This window comes from Phalangium opilio, unplaced genomic scaffold (assembly GCF_054372755.1).
Source record: "Phalangium opilio isolate 3A_F unplaced genomic scaffold, DU_Popi_V2 ptg000344l_1, whole genome shotgun sequence".
NCBI lineage: Eukaryota > Metazoa > Arthropoda > Arachnida > Opiliones > Phalangiidae > Phalangium > Phalangium opilio.
Window position 1 is genome coordinate 769,190 of NW_028324227.1, and position 22,907 is coordinate 792,096.

The 22,907-nt window shown below is 36.7% G+C and overlaps 1 long non-coding RNA gene across 3 annotated transcripts; it reads right to left on the minus strand.

Moving 5' to 3' along the window:
* Positions 1-1,000: 1,000 nt before the first annotated feature.
* LOC149609924 (uncharacterized) lies at positions 1,001-11,743 on the minus strand. Of its 3 annotated transcripts, none has more exons than XR_016376947.1 (3): positions 11,715-11,743; positions 9,211-9,408; positions 1,001-1,336 (listed from the first exon to the last, which is right to left on the minus strand). It is a non-coding gene; the product is annotated as an uncharacterized LOC149609924 (long non-coding RNA). The 3 variants fall into 3 exon arrangements; XR_016376948.1 differs by lacking the exon at positions 11,715-11,743 and adding an exon at positions 11,556-11,686; XR_016376946.1 differs by lacking the exon at positions 11,715-11,743 and having other exon boundaries at positions 9,211-9,596.
* Between the last annotated feature and the right edge of the window lie 11,164 nt (positions 11,744-22,907).

Here is a 22,907-nt window from a genome sequence, read left to right on the forward strand (position 1 = left end):
TGTTAATGAATGTTATTATACCAATTATGTGTAATAAGGAAGGAAGCGTCATAAAATTAATCTTCCTCATCCGGAGAAAAACTGAGCAATTCTAATCAAAATATTGAGGGGCAGACCCGGGACAAATTAATAACACTTAAAAATATACTTTAAAACACTACTCCTCGAGACCATGCAATAGTATCATAAACACAATATCAAATTTCCCATCATCCACTTTATTAATTATAAGCGATTTCTTTAAGTGGTGGGTTTGTATCGTCTCAAGCGAAGCCGCTATATTTATTACTCACCATGGATTTATTTATATATCTCTTGAATATTGGACGGAAATTTTATTACCTGTAATTATTTTTCTTCCACTGTTAAAATTTGGGCGGAAGTGGAGTTTTTCGCTGTGGTGAAGTCCCGAATTTTCTAATAATATACGTAGCCGTTTAGTCTGTCTGTTAGTAACGACGCTCTGACGGCGTTTAGTTTTCTTGAAAAATAATCTACATAATTCAATATTCTTCCCGTAATTTATTTAATTCGTGTAACACTCTTATTAACGATAAAATAGGCCCCTATAAAGATTATTGTTATCTCATATTTTTTGTTGGTTTTTTCGAATCCTTATATCTATATGTGGTAATACGAGGCTGGGAATGCGAGTAACTATTTAGTTACGCCGCGTTCTGGAATCTCACATCGTTGTTTAATCGCGGTTGTACGTAAATCCATCCACTACGCGAGTAGTTCCAAAAGTTAAGGACCCAACCTAGTATTTTTAAGATAATCCGTAGTGAGAAGCCCTTAAAATCCCCGAGATTACTGTAACACTATATGTACAGGTGCGTCTCGTTATTTTACGCGTAATAAACATCGGATAATCAGGGAGTTTTCTCTTTTGTCGAGAAAAACACCTCGCGAAAAAAACGTATTTATCATTACATATCGTACTCGTCATTGCGAGTCCTTGAGCCCACAGTTGAATAAACACATCATCCGGGACTAAAAATTAAGTTCATAAATTATTTATTAAACTATAGGATCATTATTTACTTGTCGGATTTTTTGACAAAATAGAAGAAATACAATATATTGCGCTCGGTCGTTTAAATATTTTTTGAAAGAAAACGGGATTTGTCAACAATGGCTAGCAGTCGCGGATCTAGCTCGAGGTCAAGCCGCTCGACGAAGCCAACCACGGTTAATTTACTGGAATATTTCGATTATTTGCCGTTGTTAGTGTCCGACAGTATCCCTTTGCGAGAACAAGGTAAGCGTTAGTGATTTGATTTGTGGGATACAATGTATTTTTGAAAATATAAGGCGAGACAGTGTTCTGGAAAACCTGGAAAAATCAGGGAAATAAATAGTTAGACAAAAACCTCAGGGAAATCAGGGAGATTTGTGTCAAACAGCTAGGGCCGAGTAATTAAGCAAAATGTTCGTGAACATACCCCCTCCATAGGATTAACATTACACTATACTTTGGAAACTCGTAACTCTGGTTCTACTAGAGATACGGGGATATCCTTTGAGTATGTTATAGTCCAATTTGTCCCCCATCCAACCATACAAAAACTTAGGGCTACGACAAACAGGGGCCGAGTAATTAAGCAAAACGTAAACAAACAACCCCCCTCCATAGGAATAGCATTAGACCCAACATTGGAGGCTCGTAACTCTGTTTCTACTAGAGATACGGGGATATCCTTTGAGTATGTTATAGTCCAATTTGTCCCCCATCTAACCATACTAAAAACGTAGGGCTATGACAAACAGGGGCCGAGTAATTAAGCAAAACGTAAACAAACAACCCCCCTCCATAGGAATAGCATTAGACCCAACTTTGCAGGCTCGTAACTCTGTTTCTACTAGAGATACGGGGATGTCCTTTGAGTATGTTATAGTCCAATTTGTCCCCCATCCAACCATACAAAAAACTTAAGGCTACGACAAACAGGGGCCGAGTAATTAAGCAAAACGTAAACAAACAACCCCCCTCCATAGGAATAGCATTAGACCCAACTTTGGAGGCTCGTAACTCTGTTTCTACTAGAGATACGGGGATGTCTTTTGAGTATGTTATAGTCCAAATTGTCCCCCATCCAACCATACTAAAAACTTAGGGTTATGACAAACAGGGGCCGAGTAATTAAGCAAAACGTAAACAAACAACCCCTCCATAGGAATAGCATTACACTAAACTTTGGAGGCTCGTAACTCTGTTTCTACTAGAGATACGGGGATGTCATTTGAGTATGTTATAGTCCAATTTGTCCCCCATCCAACCATACTAAAAACTTAGGGTTATGACAAACAAGGGCCGAGTAATTAAGCAAAACGTAAACAAACAACCCCTCCATAGGAATAGCATTACACTAAACATTGGAGGCTCGTAACTCTGTTTCTACTAGAGATACGGGGATATCCTTTGAGTATGTTATAGTCCAATTTGTCCCCCATCTAACCATACTAAAAACGTAGGGCTATGACAAACAGGGGCCGAGTAATTAAGCAAAACGTAAACAAACAACCCCCCTCCATAGGAATAGCATTAGACCCAACTTTGCAGGCTCGTAACTCTGTTTCTACTAGAGATACGGGGATGTCCTTTGAGTATGTTATAGTCCAATTTGTCCCCCATCTAACCATACTAAAAACGTAGGGCTATGACAAACAGGGGCCGAGTAATTAAGCAAAACGTAAACAAACAACCCCCCTCCATAGGAATAGCATTAGACCCAACTTTGGAGGCTCGTAACTCTGTTTCTACTAGAGATACGGGGATGTCTTTTGAGTATGTTATAGTCCAAATTGTCCCCCATCCAACCATACTAAAAACTTAGGGTTATGACAAACAGGGGCCGAGTAATTAAGCAAAACGTAAACAAACAACCCCTCCATAGGAATAGCATTACACTAAACTTTGGAGGCTCGTAACTCTGTTTCTACTAGAGATACGGGGATGTCATTTGAGTATGTTATAGTCCAATTTGTCCCCCATCCAACCATACTAAAAACTTAGGGTTATGACAAACAAGGGCCGAGTAATTAAGCAAAACGTAAACAAACAACCCCTCCATAGGAATAGCATTACACTAAACATTGGAGGCTCGTAACTCTGTTTCTACTAGAGATACGGGGATATCCTTTGAGTATGTTATAGTCCAATTTGTCCCCCATCTAACCATACTAAAAACGTAGGGCTATGACAAACAGGGGCCGAGTAATTAAGCAAAACGTAAACAAACAACCCCCCTCCATAGGAATAGCATTAGACCCAACTTTGCAGGCTCGTAACTCTGTTTCTACTAGAGATACGGGGATGTCCTTTGAGTATGTTATAGTCCAATTTGTCCCCCATCTAACCATACTAAAAACGTAGGGCTATGACAAACAGGGGCCGAGTAATTAAGCAAAACGTAAACAAACAACCCCCCTCCATAGGAATAGCATTAGACCCAACTTTGCAGGCTCGTAACTCTGTTTCTACTAGAGATACGGGGATGTCCTTTGAGTATGTTATAGTCCAATTTGTCCCCCATCTAACCATACTAAAAACGTAGGGCTATGACAAACAGGGGCCGAGTAATTAAGCAAAACGTAAACAAACAACCCCCCTCCATAGGAATAGCATTAGACCCAACTTTGCAGGCTCGTAACTCTGTTTCTACTAGAGATAGGGGGATGTCCTTTGAGTATGTTATAGTCCAATTTGTCCCCCATCCAACCATACTAAAAACTTAGGGCTACGACAAACAGTGGCCGAGTAATTAAGCAAAACCTAAACTAACAACCCCTCCTTAGGAATAGCATTACACTAAACTTTGGAGGCTCGTAACTCTGGAAAATTCAGGGAAGTATGTGGGGAAAATCCTGGAAATCTCAGGGAAATTTGTTTTCCAAACGTTGTATGAACCCTGTATAATCTCGATGAATAACTTAAACCCAAGTAGAGCTCGCAGACTAGACTGCACGCTGTTCATTTTATCCGAGCATAAAGCATTTTCTCGGCCAGTATACTGTCTAGATACCCGGCACAGTTATGTATCCAAACATTACCCTTGACAAAGACACTACGTGTTAAACTTGTCGTAGACCAAGCTAAATTCGAACCCAGAAACCTAAATGAGTTCAGCCACCCCTCAGGGTCTGAAAGATATTGGAACACCGGGAGTTGTAGGTGGGAAAACCGCCGCCATGGAACAACGGCGAATGAAACGTAACGGAAGTGATTTAATTTATGACAAGCTGAAACCCAGCCTTTTAGACCCCAAACCTTCGGCAGAATTTGGTGTCCTATTTTGTTTATCGAAACCTTCTTTCGTATAAAATGAACTTTTCCCATCCGGAAACGTATATCCGATCCTATTATGAAGGGAGGGAATTTATAAGTATATGAAACTGAAGTTATCCCGTGACCAATCAACACCACTTTCTTTCATATTATCTTCTTGTAAAGAAGGGAATACAATTAAACAATTTGGAATTTTTTGAGTCGAAATTAAGGTTCTATGACATTTGGACCTATAAGGACCAACGTTTACTACATATGATTGGATTATTTTACGTATGCCCCCCTTAAATTGAAGTGACAAACAGAAAGATGGTTCCATTTAGGTACCCAGGTTGCGTGCTAAACCGCACTTCCTTCTTTAATGGGAGTTATGAATGAAGGGGGTTACCAATGATAACTTCGGGTCATTCTACTTCTAGAGAAATGAAAAAGCCAAATTCAAATCTGCCTTCCAGCGTCAGTACAATTTATTTCGTAAATTTTTTTCGAAACGAGGTATGTAGGCTCGATCATCGATGTTAAAGAGAAGGTCCTTATGAACCACCACGTGAGTGTCTCGTGCGCTTCTTGAATGGTTAAATAATGGCCCAATAGAAGGGGGGAACGGAAAAATAAATGTAGATATTAAATATTACGTTGAGCGTTGCCCGAAGCGCCGTTTCTGATTGGTTGCAAAAGCGGCTGGCGACTAACGGACGCGCTCGCGTTCCCTATATAACATCTTTCTGGGTACAGAATCTCCAGTCTGGATCGGTCTAGGCTACTAAGCTGGAAGGAGAATTATTATTACGAAGAAAAACATCCTCGTAAAAATGATTTGAAACGTAATTTTGTAATTTTATATCGCGAATTCAGCAACAACGAGTGATGATTTACGCTTTTAAAGAAGTGGCGCAATGTTATAGTGGCAAGAGGCACGAGAGTCACGTTTTAACCGCGGCTAAATTGAGAAGAAAAAAAAACGTGTTGACAATATGAATTTTTCTAAAAAAATATTTCCAAGAGACCAGTTTTAATTTTTAAACGAGATTGATGGGAAACATAGAACTGTTTTTGTAGGAAACTAGCGCCAGGTTTAGCGCGTGCACGGGTTATCATGGTGACAGTTGGGCTAATGAGGTGATCCACTCGAAAATTTGGGTGTCTTCCTATACCAGTTTAAGGCGGTTCTTTACACAAAATCACGCCATATCTTTGATAATATTCATTATCTGAAAGGTTTTCCAAGGAAAGAACACCTGCCTCCGTTATCCGAAACGATACCCCCCCTCCCCCAAAACAATCACTTTAATTTAAAATTGCCATCATCACTAGCTAAACACGGTAGGAGGAAAGGGGTCACGGTTGCGTTCCCACTAAAACTAAATTCATTTTCTGACACTTTCGATTTCGATTTATTCGATGATTAGGCTGAATCTGTGTCGTTAAACTTTTTTCTCTATCTCTCTATCTCTCTCTCCCTCTCTTCGGTCTCATCTTTTTGCCGAATTTTTCCTGGGTGTGTAAAAAGAGTTCTTATTTCGATACATAGTGTCGAATTCTCTTTCACCTCGATTTGAATTTAGGCCATTTTTTTTCTTCGTCTCTCGACAATTTTTCAACCGAAAATAAATTATCTTTCCGCGCGAACAATTTCGGTTTTCCTATAAGCAACCACACGATGTTTAAATAATAGAGGTAACGCTTAAAATTAGTTTATAATTTCAACCTTGCCAAACGGGTCAGGGCTAAGGTAATGAAAGTATGTTCCAGAGTTTTTCATTAAAAATTCCGTTGAGAAAGTCTAGGTTCTCGATTTTTTTTATCCTATTTACTGCGTGAGGAGAGTACTATTTGATTTACCATCTGGTTATCGGAAAATGCTTAACATTCTTTATCGTATTTTGTGAAACTGTGCAATCAGTTTCTACATGGTTTCTAGCACTTTATTCTGAATTTCGAATACTTGTTCCTCATTACGTTACTTCTCCCTTTTACCGGGATGAAACTTGTCACGCTTATGATCTTGATAATTCAATAGAAGCAAATTTGAAATTAGTTTGATATAGAGTGATAACACCATGATACCTCTGAACCCTTACTTTATTGAATGGATATTTTCAAAAGTCGGGATAAAATCGAGCCTGGACAGTAATAAGTCCTAAATTTTAAGTGTTAGTTGTCATTAACTTTTTCCATATGACATTTATACAGGATGTATAACCCTGTTGGTTAGTGATACAGAAATAGACGGTTCATAAAAATCCGTCATCATGATGAAATAAAAAAATATAATATTGAGCTTGGCAACAAGGTTACATTCTGCCAAATTTAATCTCTCGGCTAGATGAACTTCATCCGAAAATAATCGTGCACTTAAATTCACTTTAATGCCACATCCAAACTAGACGAAGCAGACTCTCTATAAATGGGTCGTAAACTTAGTACTTTTTAAGACTTCAGACGTATAGCCAAAAATAATTTATCTTCCAACATTCCGTGGAATTTATGAGGGAAAACGTAGTTTCCTTTTAAATTTATAATAATGTAAAAAAAATCTTTCTAATACTGTGGTCATAATAAGGAAATTCCAAAATAATTTGCAATGTAAAGGACGAGTGAAATGCATGAAACATATCTACATGTTTTTCATTGATTGTAATTGATTTTCATTACAATTAGCTATATGGTGAAAATTCAAAATGTATGTAGTGCAGCCCGAATTTAGCTCCGCTGTTTATACCAAAGTTAGGTTGCATACGGACATGAAAGTGTTTATTTTTCTAATCTTGTAGAACAGAGTAATACGTAAGAATCAATGAAGCAACGGCTGAAATGGTTTTACGTGACTCAACGCGAGAGTAAAACTGTGTATCGTTTAGTATTTTGACTAGCTCCTGCTGCCAGATATGAAGCAGAGAGAAAGAGAGAGAAAAGAGAAATTTTTACTGACATCTTTTTGTGATAAGGAAAACAGAAGGGAAGGGATATCTCTTTCTGCCTTTCCCGTTATTTCTGCTGCAGACCTTCAATTAAACACCTAGGACAACGTCTGCTATTATTCTAGAATTACAGAATCTCGACTCTCACTGCCAAAATAACAACGGTAGCGGTGTCGGAACATGCTATATCCCCTTCTCTCTCTCTTTCACTCGCAACTTGCTTAATTTAGTTACCCCCTCGTCATGTGTTTGTCTCGATGGGGAAGTAGTGGGATTGTCTTTAATGTAAACAAATGTTGAAGTATGGTATGGCTTGTGCACAAATTGAGCAAAATCAAATACTACCATAAATTGAAGGGTGTGTTCTTAGGGTCAATCAATATCTATGTCTAGGAACAAACTCGCAATATCAATGTTTAGGCTACAATATAATGCATTTTCTACAAGTGAAAACTTTAATTTTAAACGATTCTTTTACTTAAATGACGTACAATGACGGGTTAGCGAACGGTTTCTTATAGTCAGCCCGTTCATCTTGTTCTAATTCGCTCAGCGGATCTATTTTTGCCCCCTTTTGTTTTGGTATTCAACTCCGTTTTTCTAAATTTAACAGCCGATTTTTATCCCGGGGAATATATCTCTGTCCTCTAAAAAATAAAGATAAAGATTAAAAGAAGTTGGTCACCCCCTCCACCCTGTTAAAATATTTAATCAGCTCGTGGTGAGGTTCTACTAAGCTAAATGTTCGGAAACTCTAATTACCAGATTAACCTCGGAATTTCTACGGAGATTAAAAAGCCTTGGTTCGTTCCTACGATGCTGAAATTTAAGAGAAAAAAAAAAGAAATTCGTTAAAAAAGACTAAATATTTTCTCTATACACACCCTGTTTTACCTCGAGGGATTTTTGACAAAGTTTTTAAAAGGTATTTTTGAGGTCTTCCAAACAAGTTATCAAGAATTAAAAGAAAACCTCGCCTTTTAATCTAAGCCTAATTCTCCTTAAGCTGTCATCGTGGTTATAATGATAACGCGTAAATGCCGCCGTCATTTTTCTCTCACTATGTTATTGCCGTGACGCGACCCCGTCAAAAGATAAATTTAAACGTTATGCAAGGCGAGCTACTGCGCGGTAACTTTCGTTTATCAAGGGTGATGATGTTTTACAAAGCGTTATAGCGGAGATGAGGATGAAACGTTTCACGAAATTTCCCAAATATACAGGGTCTTTCTGATAAGTGTGCATGCCATGAATTAAAAGGTGTGTTCTTAGGGTTAAACTGAGTGGAAAGTGTCAAAGAAGATGTGGTCTACAACATTTAGTTCTGGTACCCAAAAACAAGAAAATATGGATGTTTATTATCGATTCTCGCTTCGTTAGCAATTGGACTTTACTTCCACGCATCGTAATTGAAAAAGGCGTAACATATTCTCCATTAAAACGCTATCATCTACACTTAATTTGATTTGATTTCAAATAAATAAAACGTCGATTTAAAGCGTAATTTAAAATGGAAAAAGAAAATATGCCTGCACGTACGTTTATTCTAATGAAAACATATAATTCCTAGAATTTGATTGCAAAATAGGTGAAATTAAATGCGAAAAACCTAACCTCGCCTATATAGGGTGTTGTCTATGTATCTTAAACGTTATAATTATAACACTATTAGAACAATACGCCTTAAACGAGGTTCTTTACTATAAAGGTTTTATATGTAATAAGATTCCGGCGGCGATTGACCTAGCCAAGCTTCCTTCATCGTCCCGCGACGCCAACCAATGTCGAACGGTTCTAGCAGCATTATCTATTCTAAATCTACAGTTCTAGAGTGTAAGTTATCGAGTTATTAAAACCTTCCGTTCATTATTTTTAAAATAAAATAAAGTTAAAATTAAAAATTCCGTTTTAAAAACAACTGCAAAGTGCCGGGAGCTCCGAAATATATACCAAATGAAAAAAAAACCTGTTCGCTGGCTCGCGGTTCTCATTCTTTAATACCTTTTTGCGAAAAACTCTCGATGGTTTATTTCCCATCTTCTTTCTTTTGAGACTGGATAAGTTTTAAGCTCTTGTATAACGTGTCTTGGGTTAATGACGGGACGCCGCTTCGAGGATGAACCACCGTGCTGGTAGAGATCATCATGATGGTGGTGCTGGTTATACCGGCGTCGAAGAGACGCCGATAATATTCACGGTCTACCAAAATATATAAAATATCTCGCTTAAAACGGAGCGTCGAGCCCTGGAAATGAGGCCGTAGCCGACTATAATATAGGACTATCATCATGCAATGCCCGCGTCGTCTCAAATGTATTTGAAAAATTCCGTTCGGTTTCGAAAGGCGAATCTCCTAGTTTCCCCATTTCTTTTTTTTTCGAAATAAGTCAATTCCCAATCAATAAGTTAAATTTAAAATATATTAACTCAAAACGAAAAACGTGGTGAATCGCGCGGCGTGTGCGTTTCGGCCGACACCATGGTGAGAATGCAAACGGTGTCAATTGGCTCCTCTACTATCAATGGTTACGGTAAGTTAAGAAATATTTCGTAACCATTCGTAGAAATTTTAAGTTTATATACTGTATAAATGAAATTAATTAATATTTATAGTGTATTGGCATAGGACCTTAATTTCTTATTTGCTACGCGACTCTCGTAATGTCATAAAGTAATTATTGATGACAGATTTAGTTGTAATTAATTGTTATTGTCCATAATAATTAATTTGGTATTGCAAGGTAATCTATCGTATTCCAAATTATAGCATGACCGAAACAAATAAACAACTTAGTTAACATTTGCGATAACATTTTTATCGTGAATCTATTAATTGGGAATAAGTAATTAAAGCTAATTGCGAGCTTAATTCAATCAATGTGGGACATTTTCTATATATGAGGAAATCGTGCTGAAAAGTTTCGTAATTTTAGTAATAGTCGTAATAAATTTAGCAGTATTGTTTTTACTATGATAAAGCTTATCTTGCCCAAAATGGGGTCCCTTTTACCCGTAAATATCTGCGTAAGACAATCCCATTGTGTAAATAAAGGTTAAGGTTTCGTAGAAACGCAATAAATTAGGACATTGCCCCTAAGTTCAATTTAAAGAGAATTCATATAAGCATTCACTTTGTATAAAACTGTAATCCGATACATTCAGTCTATAAAACAGATGGACTTTAGTTTCTCTCTTGTAATTTCATATTTTTAAATTCAACTCGTTACTTAATTGACTCAAAGCGCTAAAGGCTTCTTTATAACCGTGTATGGCTCTAAGAATATCATCCACGGTTCATTCGAACCTGATAAGAAGCCAAACAATGTTCTCCGTAAAATTTCGAGTTTTGGGTGAAGTATAATTTTTGAAATATATTATTTGCCAAGAACGTGTTCATTAATTATCAACAATAATTCTAGGTTAAATCGTTACATACTATATTAATGTATTATCCGCAAACATTTAGATAATGAATAGATCTACCAGCCCTTTAATGAGATACAATTAATGTATCTTATAATACAAGAAAGAGTAGATTACCAAATGAACCACAAATTAAACCACTAAGAGTTCAATTTCAATCATCCCCTTTGATGAGGTACATAAGCGCAATTTTTCGATTATTGCGTTTCAAGTAGGCGACACCTAATTATTGACTACACCGTTAAGATACGTTAAAACTGTCAACCATCCATGTCTTACGAACTAAGGTAGGCGGATATTAAGCTAACCAAATTGTAAACTTGATTATAGAGTAGGTCTTTCGCGGCTGCAAACATAGATATACAGGGTGTTTGTGAAAAGTCCATCAATAATGAAAGGGCGTATTTATTGGGCCATTTTGAGTCGAAAATGTTCTATGACATTTTGCCGTCCGAGCCACGGTTTTCGAGTTATGATTTGAATATTTTAGGGATGACCCCTTCATTAAATTAGCGCTGTCTTTCAATTTCTTAATTAAATTTAAGGGGTCATCCGTAAATTACTCCAATCATAACTTGAAAACAGTGGCCCGAACGGAAAAATGTCATAGAACATTTTCGACTCAAAATGGCCCAATAAATACGCCCTTTCATTATTGATGGACCTTTCACAAACACCCTGTATATACGTTCTGTGAGAGAAAAGAAAGGAGTCATTAGCATGGGCGACCTCGAAACCGGCTTTTAAACACCGGTTGGAGATAAGAGTATAGCGAATGGGAAGGGTACGTAGAGAGAGAGGGTGAAGGAATGAAATGTCTAAAGCGTAATTATACTACGAAGAAATTTTTAAATTGTTACAAGAATATTTAATTGGTGATTATGGTAATCAAATAAGAAAACGTTATACGGAGATTTAATTACTTTAGCTAAAGGACTGATAATTATGGTTGCCTTATTGCTGGGTTCGCAGGCGTGTGATTGATAACAATTTGTGGCGTCGCTTTACCTCGAATCTATGACCTACGTCACTTCGTGACAAGCTCTTATTAACCAATGACAAACTTACGAAATATATCTTACGAGCTTATGATATTAGTCAATTACTTAGCGTATCCCTACGAAGCAGCCTCTTTCAATTTACGCGATATTCACGGGGAGGTTGAATAGATTCGTGATAAATTACTCGGAATGACGTATAAGATATTTAGGTAGGGAAAAAGAAAGAAATGAAAAAAGGAATTTTTCTTTCGATTAAGCCCTTCCTTCGTTATTATTTCTTATTACTTCTATATTAGCGAAACGAATCAGAACCGTTTTATAGGAAAATGAAGCGCAACCATTCATTGTTTAAAGTCGTAAGTAATCTTAGGTACGTCTTAGCCAAACCAGGCACCCGAGACAGTTAAGAAAATGAAGTTAGACAAGTTCCAGGTTGTTTAAATGTATGTACCCCACAAACACACACACTAAAATTCTCGGGAGATGGTTGGTGAGCTTAGCTAGGCCGGTGGTGTGCGTGGCGTTGTTTTCGCCTATTTATATCCCAATTGGCCGCTTTCTTCTCCGTCATGTGTAGAACTTTTTCGGCAGTAAGCCAAACCTGCGTAGGAAAAGGAACATTACCGTCTCTAAACTAAAAAACTTTGAAAGGATTTTCGACTGGATTTACGTTCGCTTCTCACCCGCGGTCGGTGGTAGGATCGTTAAAAAAAGGTTTCAAAATCGGTTTATCCATTTATTTTTCGGATCATATTATTTTACCACCCCTTAATAAATATTAAGGCGCAAGATGGGATGACGTCACATCCCCCCGCCTCTACATGTAGTTCCGGCGGTGCGTATACGCGGACGGTTGGAATTTCTGTATTATACAGCTGTTGCTTAGGGCCGTTTACACGTGTTGCGTCAGTGTTGTACGTTGCCGTGAATTTGGAATAAACCGCCTTGTAGGTTAATACGCCTATATAGTTCCGAAATGCGGCAAGCCTGTTGTTGCCTCGTTCATCAGTCTAAATCTTAACTCATCATCTTGTATACGGTGGTGCTTACATATTCAAAACTCCGGCGACTTACTATACGTAAACTGTTGGGTGATCGTATTTTCTTTATTAAGTACTCGAATTTCTGGAAATTTTACTAAGGCGTTTCTAAAGTTTCTCGGATACACCCGACTGGTTTAAAAGTCACTGAAGTTTTTTATTTTTTGGATAAGTTGGAACATTACCGAGTGTACTACCGCTTCGCCTCGTGCATATATTTAAGTCTGCCATTTATGATAAACGTCTTTTACGACGTCGGCAGACGACGGAAGAGATCGTAATGCTCGACTTCATTTCGCGTCAATTTGAAACGTAACGTTGAAAGAAGAGAGGAAAGAAAAAAATACTTCTGTGAATTGGTTTTTTATTCGTATTCGCGGAAATTCGAAGCGAAAAATATTAAGGATGGTGTAATTTTTATTTGAAACTTTTCGTCATAAGGAACGTCGCGCGTATTACGATCATGGCTAGCGGGACTTGTAGTAGTAGACCAATTATGGCCAAGGTGGCCTACGCTGTCATCGTACCCGAGATAGCCCGGGTACCTGAAAGAAAAAGACGCGCCAGGGTTACTTTTGATTTGGGTATGTAAGGTTTAATTTAATTCGTAAATAAAATTAATTAAATTGTATATAGGTTATTACGAGGTATAGGTGTTTTAACTTTTTAGGTAGGAGCGCGTGATGATGTTGTATGTGTGGAAATTGTACAGGTGTTTGATGTAAGGGTAAAGTAAAGCTGTTGTTTTTGTTAGATTTTATTGAACTGCGAAAATACGTCACGTGTGATTAAATTGAAACGTAGTTTTCTCATGAAGGCTTTCGTTATGTTATGGGGTTGAAGACTGACAGTAACTTTCCTTTCAACCTGACCCTAAAGATAACCTAACCTAACCCCACCCCACCCTAACCTTAACTAAATTATGTCACCATAAATACGATGGAGGTCAGCTCGCCCCCTTTGTAGGTCAAGGGATAGAGGCTAGCAATAGCAATTCATTTTTTATCAGTAATTACCTCTGACAACATTTCAATTCAGTTAGGAATTAAGTCAAGAAAGTGGGAAGTAAATTTCTCTGAAACTTACAGTGAAAACTATTTACACACTGGTTATGAAAGCCTTTTTTGGACATTACAGGGTTTATAGTTAAAGCGATTTCTAAACATTAAAATGTATTGTTATACATTTGAAGGGTTCGATTTTAATCACAAGGTGTGCACCTTGACTCTTTTGTTTAAATTCCTAACGCTATAAAATTTTGAATAATTTGAACTCGGGTATAAATTACATTTTTCTCAGCTGAAATTTCGAAATTAGCAATTGCGGTGTTCCGTTCATTCTAAAGCTATTAGTTTAGTTTGTCCCTAATTAAGTCAAGCATTAACCCTGCCGACTCTTCTACTACAAAGTTTCAGTTCGGTTATGCATGGGTGGTATAATACCTGGCAACCTTGAAAACACCTTATTAACTCGTTAGAAACCCGGATTTTGTTTGAATAAATGAACTATTTCAAGGTCGAGTTGTAAAGTTCAATTGCGCAATTAGTTCAATTATGATTTGACCACAGAACTGACCATCACCTCCTCAGCATCCCTAAAACACTACAAACTTAACGGTGACCCTTGGGAAAAATGTCATATTCTTTAAAAACGCTTTTTTAAACACCCTGTGTATGAAATGTTTTAGGAATTTCTATACTTTCCACGTCATAACTCCGTAAATTATCCGAGATTTACAGTAAGTGAAGGCGAAGGGTATAGAAATCTTAAACAGGTTATATGGCATGCTTAAGCAGCCACCCATATTCCTCCCATAGTCTCAGACTTTAATGTAAACCCGAAAGTAAACGTCCTAGACGTTTTTGAATACCCGGCTTTGAAATATTTTGACACATCACGTGATCATAACGTGACCGGCTCGCAGACTTTTCCTTTTGATTCATTAAATCATACAATTTCCTCTTAAAATCTTCTTTTTAAACCTAATCTTCTTCCTACGTCTGTAAATGAATGGAAACTATAATTTATAGAGTTCTCGGTATTGTTTTTCAAAAAATTTTAATTTTTCAAAGGGTCGGTGAAAATTTATTGTATTACTAATGGTTATGTAACGTAGTAAAGATAAGTATGACACTTTATGTTTTCCGTAAAGCTAAATTTCTAAAGGAAGGGTGGTTCCCGTGTTATCATAGGTTTATAAGATATGTTTCATAAGTATGCTAGAGACTTACTGAGAGCTAGTTCGAGAACGACAAGCGAGAATTGAATGGCTACACTCGGTTAGTTTTGCAGGCCAACTTCTATACTAAGCCTTTGACAGCGCCTCACCAGGCGCCGCTTTACCCTGAATCTATGACCTACGTCACTTCATGACAAACTCTCGGTAACCAGTGACAAACTTAGAGAGTTACTACTTAACAAGATAGCAACGCTGCGCGGACTCTGTCGTCCTATGGCCTAGAATATTTTTTGGGGGGGTGTCATACTTATTCTTTATTGTCGTGTTGTTACTTATAGTAATGATTAAATCTCCGACAGTCATTAAGGGAGTGACGTTTCAAAAAATGTATTATCATCTTGGACTAAGTAACTGAAGGAAGGGAAATTAGTTAAAATAAATGAATCGACAAAATCAAAAAAAAGAAAACTTTCGTTTATCCACCGGTTGGTTCTCCTTCTTTGGCTTAATGCGCCATTGACGGTCAACGAATCATCCGTACTTTTTATCTTAAGGTAAATTATACAAGGAAAAGAAACCGAGTGTTCGGAGTTGGGTCTGTTGTTTCTCTCCGCTCATTTTATGCGTCACATTTTTCTTATTCACGTTTGGTTAAATTTTCTAATTCAAGGACTGCCTCGAGACACGCGCGTCCAAAAGAGATATAACTAAAACCGGTGAAAACCAGAGATGTCGGTTAACGTTTGAACGAACGACGTTTATTAAAAGGGTTTCAATTTTAGCTCTCTCTCGACTTCAATTACCCCCCCCCCCCTTTTATTTACCAATACGTCCTTTCCCGCCGCCATATTTTAGGGGTCAAGGATCGTTATTTTCTAGTTAATTTTAACGAGAGAAACAACGCCCCTCTATAATAGCCAAGGAGAAACTGTTACGTAGTTTTATAGGGGCTAATGGGTACCTCCCTTTTACATTAAAGAGATAGTGGCAACATACCTTACAAGTTAATAGGGAATTCTTGTTCTCTTATTGTTGCTAAAAACTGCCCCTGACGCCATCTTGAGTTAGAAAGAACAAAAGTATGGAACTGTAATCCAATTTGTTAGGGAGAATACTGTACACATGTCGGTTAGTTTTGTCTCCAAAATGTAGTTTTCTTTCTCCTTTCTGAACGGGGAACCCTCCCAACGGACTCGCTATCACCGCTAGTTCTTATTTTTCTCGGTAGGGGCGCTACACATTTCCTATATTTCCAACCGATTTCCTTGACTCTGAAGTTGGTAAAAAATGTTTAAATAGGTTAAAAATAAAGCTAAACTGTTGGGAGCTAGGGGTTCGCGGACCCAACCTTGAGTTACACTCAACCCAACTACTTCAAAAAACCTTTCGCAGGTGTTACTGACACCAACCACGAAGTTACTAAAATTTTGATGGCATGACGAGCAAACCACTCTTTCAAATATGTATAATATTTAACCTTTAATGAAAAATCACCTTAGGGGCTACGATCACTTTAAATTCGCAGTTCTGTCTGTAACGTTGGCGGCGCGATGCAATATTTTGTAATAATATCGATATACGGGATCGTTTTATCGAAGTGACGGCGCGGCCTCCGCTCGCGTCTTCTATCTCTTATGATATACAGAAGAAAATGAAAAGAAAAATGAAATAGGACATTGAAATATACCCGCCTATGTCTACGCTGTCTATAGTTATCATAAACAGTGTGTGGCGGCCTGGGACGCTGGCTTTGGCAAATGATCGTTCTAGCTCGCCCCGAAAAACCCTTTTTTTTTCGGTGTTAGTTTTGTAACAACAAGGCTGGTGCTTTTAAAAACGCATTATCTCTCAAAACGCGTTCGACTCCCGTACGCTTCGCACGCGAATACATAATTCCCTCTTTTTAATTAATAATAATTCTCTTCTAAGCCAAAGTTTACCAAACTCGGTATTACAATTTTTTTTTCATATTAATGGTTTTTAATAAGATGCGTTAAAATGAACGAACCGGTTGAATCGGAAATTAAAGATGGTAAGGATCATGTTTATTATCATTCAAGGGATCGCTTCAGTTAATTATCTTTCTTAATTAAATAATATTTATTGGTAAAATTTAAGGTAAAGGCGCCGGGTAATTTTTGTAATTTGTTATACCTTAAAAGTGATCGAAGCAATTTAGTTCAAACGGTTTCAATTTTATTCTATATATTTATTTGTTTTTGCTTTCCGTTGTGATTTTATGCCCCTTTCATTGGGATCCAATTAACGTTTAGACTTTGGCCCTCGATTTAAAACTATTCGGTATTTTATAAACAGTTTACTATTGAAGGGGTAGTATCATGTAGCTTTATACAGGAAAATAGCAGGATGTATAGCGATTTCGATTTAGATAAAAAAAATTAGTCCAAACCAGAATAAAGGTGGATTTTATCAAGAGAAAATCATAGGAGTGCGATTTTCAGTAGTTTGTCTGTAGAACCGCATTAGTAGTTTTTTTACAGTGCTCTAAACATTGTAGAGAAGCGGGGAAAAAATTGGTCAAAAGGTTTTATCAAGTTGCAGCGCAGCTACTGGGAGAATTTGAAATTAATATGATAATTTTCTGTGGTTATGGAGTGTGGAAATTATGCCTTCGGTGTACCAATCTCGGTCGGGATATTGTCAAATACAAAAGTATCAGGGTTGCCACGGTCAGGGAATTTCAAATGGACCAAGAAGGTCAGGGAAAAGTCAGGGAATTTTAAAAATTTCGTCTAAGTCAGGGAATTTGATTAAAGTTACTAAAATATCTACGGTTCAACCAACCAGCTGGGTATTGTTTTAAACGCCATTTTAGTGAGATCACATTTCACCAGACACTTCGATTGCTCCGCTATTTTTTATGTTAAATATTTATAAAATGCTATTTAAACTATATTGTTCATTTATACCACACCTTCTTATAATCAGAACCATTGCTATTAGGCCAATAAACGTTAGGGAAAATGGTAGGAAAAGGTCACTGATAATCTGGAAAAGTTATAGAATTTAAATTGAATATAAAAATTTCTTTGGTAACCCTAGCTGATTACGATTTGATTGATTATGTTAGACTAACCAGTTTTATACATAAATTAACTAATCACCGCGACTTATCTTTAATAAAATATTATGGGATACTGTTATTTAACAGCCCTTGAGATCACGTTATTGAGTTGTTCGACTCTAAATATCAAAATCTTTCGTTACGTAGATCATACGTTTATCGAGTTATTCCTCTTAACCCTTTGGTTACGTAAAATTTGTTTCCCAAACGTTTACAAGTTTCTCTCGTTTCCTAAATTAAACCCGCGGTGGGTTCGTTCATTGGCGAGTCACTCTAGACACCCAGCTACTATAACTTCCTCGCTGTTTTTCCGTAGCACCTTACAAATTAGCGTGGAAAGCTCGTTTCCCAGCGAAACTAGGGACGCCCGTGGCTCGATTCCAGAAAAAAAAGCGAGTCTTTCCACAGAGAGAAAGAGATAGACGAGAAACAATAGTTTATGCCGGGAATTCCTTGCAGTAGATTCAACCTAGATTTACTATATTCCGAATGCCACTACCTCTTTTTTTTTTTTGTTTCCTTTTCTTAGTGGCGAAAAAGAAAGGTTTTCGGAGAATTCGCGGACTTAATTCTTAGCTTTCACACCCAAAAACACTCCGGTCTTTTTTTATTTTTTATTTTTTTTTTTACCGAGAGCTAGGAATACCTTGTTTATTTTTAATTCCAGGCGCTTTTCCCTCTCCGTTTCTACGTGTGTAGTCTTTATATCGGCGTATCTAAGTGCTTCCATAGTTTAGTTTATAGCTTGAGATCCTTTACCCTTTAGCCATTTTATATTTGGATGTTCACGTGCGTGCCTAAACATTTTTTACGCTTAATTATTTTTAAATGGGATATATAGTCCTATATATATATACACACGTGAAGGTTCATTGTCATATATGCAAAGGAATACATAGAGTTAATAGGAATCAATGCGTAGCCATTTTTCTCAACGTATCTAGAAGGGTTTTGTGGGAAGAGATATAAACTAATCATTATGTTTGACCAAGAAGTGATATCTAGTTTATTAGGGAGGATTTGTAAATTCGCCACATTTCTTGCTTTATCTCCAGTCTAAATTGATATCCCTTCTTGATTTGACCATAAGTTCATAAGATATGTTCCTTAAGTTTGTCACGAAGCGACGGAGGTCATAGATTCTCGTAAAGCGACGCCTGGTGAGGCGCTGTCAAAGACTATAGTACAGACTAAAAGGGAAGAAGTCAATTTTTGCTTCCCTCGTTCTCGAACGAGCTCTCAGTAAGCCTCTAACATTACGAAGTATAGGTAGTGTCATACTTGTGGAACATATGATTTATGTATTGCTTGGCTACGTTGGTTTCTTTCTGTCTCTTTGTGAGATCATGGATCAGTAAAAAAAAAAAAAATTCAGAATATGACAGGCACAGTCTATTGAACTATACGAGTAAACAATGCAATTACGTCAAATATTTTTAGCCTAGATATTTAATCAAAATTCAGAAATTCGAAAAAAACGAGGTTACCAATTGAAAGAGTAATAAGAAGGTTTTCATTCGCGCTTTCGTGCGAAATAAAAATGCATTGCAACTTTCATCTGGACTTTCGAAATTTGTAAAAGAGAACTATGCTAGAAAATTAGGCAGCGTTTTTCGGAGGCTCTTCTTGTTAAGTTCCATTAAGGGCGCTTTTAGTGTCGATACACGACGCGCGTAAAGCGTACAGTTGACGTCACGCGTGCCATCATTTTCAATTGATAGATTGAACCAGGCTCATTGAAAACCAGTTATTGGTGGTGATGAATTATTTTTCGAGCGCGCTTCATCTTTATGTATGGAGACCGAGGGCTTGGACATAGCAAAGACTTTTCATATTTAGCCTATTTCGAAGTGACCCACGCGTGTCCTTTGTAAATTCCTGATGAAATCTATGTAGTTCGCAGTTAATTTTTAGGGCGGCATTGATTATTTAGCTATGATGCATTGAGAGATTGACCAACCCCTCAGTTTGGATAGTTTGACTTCTTCATGCTGTTGAAATATTTGCCGCGTTCTTTAAAATGGTGTTTTAACTGCAGTTTTGATTAATAGTTTTCTATATTTCTCACTCATCCTATACCATATCTCTCTTCATTCCACAGTATTTTTACTCGTAACTTTTTTTTCTTCTGAGTTGTAAGTTGGCTCTCTATGAGGTTCCATCTATCAAAAATATTTTAATGTGTGACTCAATTCTTAGATCTATTTTGATCTCTTAATATTTGATTTACCTAAATTACGTGTCTAGCCACGGAGAAAAAATTAATTTCAGTTGAGTAGATTTACAAAAATTAGCAAATTTTTGGTTTGATTAAATTAGTGGTTCTAAGAACCTAGGTAACACCTTAGAACATATGAATTTTAAGTTTCCATTAGCAAGATTGCCAATATGGTTAAAAAAATCTGAAACCGCCCACTTGTATCTTCGCATGTTATGAGACTTATATGGTTACCTAAATTATCTAGTTGAACTTTCTAAGAGATCCTAACGCCTTTGTTGGAACCTTAAAATCGATAATCCTGTAAAAATATTACTAACTATTCTACACATTTTTCCAGTTCAATTCAGTCCAGGAATAAGGAGTCAAATTATCCATTATTTTTTATGAACATATCGTTACATATAAAAACACTTTCTTTCCCTAAATTATTTTTGATGTTTAGACTTGACTATAAATAATGAAGAACACGTGAATTTGCAGCTATTATTCAACTCGGATGACGTCAGGACTCCACGGCGTATATATTTTTCTTGGCAAAAACTTCTGAAACGTGTTTTGAGATTTTATTTTACGCGTAAATTCCCCTCTGTAACAAAAACGTGACAATATAAAGTTGTATCAAGGCGAAGAGATCTGAGGCGAAAGAGTCTGGATGTCACTCCGTGAGACATTTCTCGCTTCATTCGTATTTTGATAATTTGATTTGACATTGTCACTATTTAAAATGATTCTCCCCTTTAACCCGGAACTTATTGAAAAGATTTCAAAGCTAGTGACGGGAAATCGTTTAACCCTTTCAAAATCTATTTAAACCATTTGAACGCGCGTTCATTTTATATATCGACTTAATTTATTACGTAGCGTTTGAAGTATTTTAACGCAAAGATATCAAGGATTTAAAATATAATCTCGTGGTGTACGTACGAAGTATTAAGACGCATTCTTGCTTTTGAATATACTGTAGCTGTTTCAAATCCAATTGAAATTTTGCTACCTTATCATCCCTATTGGCATGGTAAAATTGATGTGTTGAAAATTATCTTGCGTGTTTGGAGCACTACTAGAGCCGATTTGCGCTTTAAATTTTAGGTTAATTAACTTCTGACCTCTTCAGTTTCTGTGAAAAATAAACCCAGCCTATAGCTCCACTCTCCCGCATTTTGATTTCAAGCCAGAACTAAGATTGCCAAGTCTCCAATTAAATATGTTATTATACATTAAGCCTTTTTTTGCATGGTAGACTGTTTTATGGTTATTACACATTAGGCCTAGCTGTAAAATTCGACTCGTCTAGTGTAAAATCCAACGCGAGACTAAAATAAGTTTTATAATGAGGCGAGACTTTTTCAAAGTTGGAATAATACAGCGTAATTTGAGCCGTGAATACCCGAAGGTGTGGAAAGGGTTAAGTGTCTACTATTTTATCTATAGTTGTAGATCGATGGGGAAAATACCCCATTCTCTTTCATTTTCACCAGTTAATTCGTAGTACACTTAATTTTTCATTGCGCAATATTTTGTAATTACATAGCTAAACAAACTTTCGGAAATAAAAGGAGAATTTCACTTATAGCCACGTGGTTTTTAACATACTAATAAAATTTTTCCATTTGCATTTAATTACATTCTTTATTTTATCATTTGAATGCAAGCGCATGCCTAGACAGTATCCAATTTGGATTACTTTAGGGGGAAGTTAGATACAAGATGATTGATGTTTATATTACGCTGTTTTATACAAATGTGTAATTAAAGATAAGTTAATAGCGTAGTATTTTCATCGAAAATGGTTCACGAATTTTTTTAAATGAACGGTGGTACAAAAAGAGAGGGAAATGCTGGCGGGAAACTCCAGGCCACAAAAATGGAGTCTCCTCCTCCCACTTGTTAGATTTTCCGAGGGGAAGGGCACTTATCGAATTCATCATGCTAATAGACATATTTAAATTTTTAAAATCTTTCCTTGCCTTTCAGAATTTCTCTTTTTGAGAAAGTAAATTTGATAAGCCTATTGAAAATTCGCACAGAACAATGTATCTATTATATCATTGCGCTACCCCTTTAAATTTTTTATTTAATTCTTAACCCTTTCATTTGCGAGACAGTTATTCGAAATATACGCGGATGTAAGATATTATTTTTTATTTTCCAAAATTTTTCTATTTTATTTCTTTATTATATACGATTTAAGTGATTACGTAAGTCAAACTAACTCGTGAATGCCGAAGATTATAGTCTTAACTTTCAAGGAAATTTGCTTATTTTCGTGGAAAGGAAAATATATACGTGGGAAATTCGTGTATACCTCAAAGTCGCCCTTTTCAAAACTAGCTAATATTATTTCATTTACTAAAATAGAAATCGTTATTTTAAAATTTTAAATTTGCTAAGCTTGCATTTTTTGCATGTTTAGGAAAATATTTCCAAGTCAAATTTTGTGGTGTAAGTTAGTCAAAACATTTACAGAGGCAAATATTATATATATACGGGTGTTTCTGATAAGTCTGCCATAAATTAAGGGAGATGTTCTTTTTGAGTCGCAAATGTTCCGTGACATTTTGTCGTCCGGGTCACTGTTTTCGAGTTATGATTTGAGTGTTTCTGGGATGACCCCCCCTTAATTAAATTATCATTGTCTTTCCGTTTCTTAATTAGATTCTTAAACAAAATTGTCGAACGTTTTCCAATTTTGAGCATTTTTGAACATCCTCCTTTAGCCGGAAGTTTGTAAAGCAAACGCGGTTTCCCC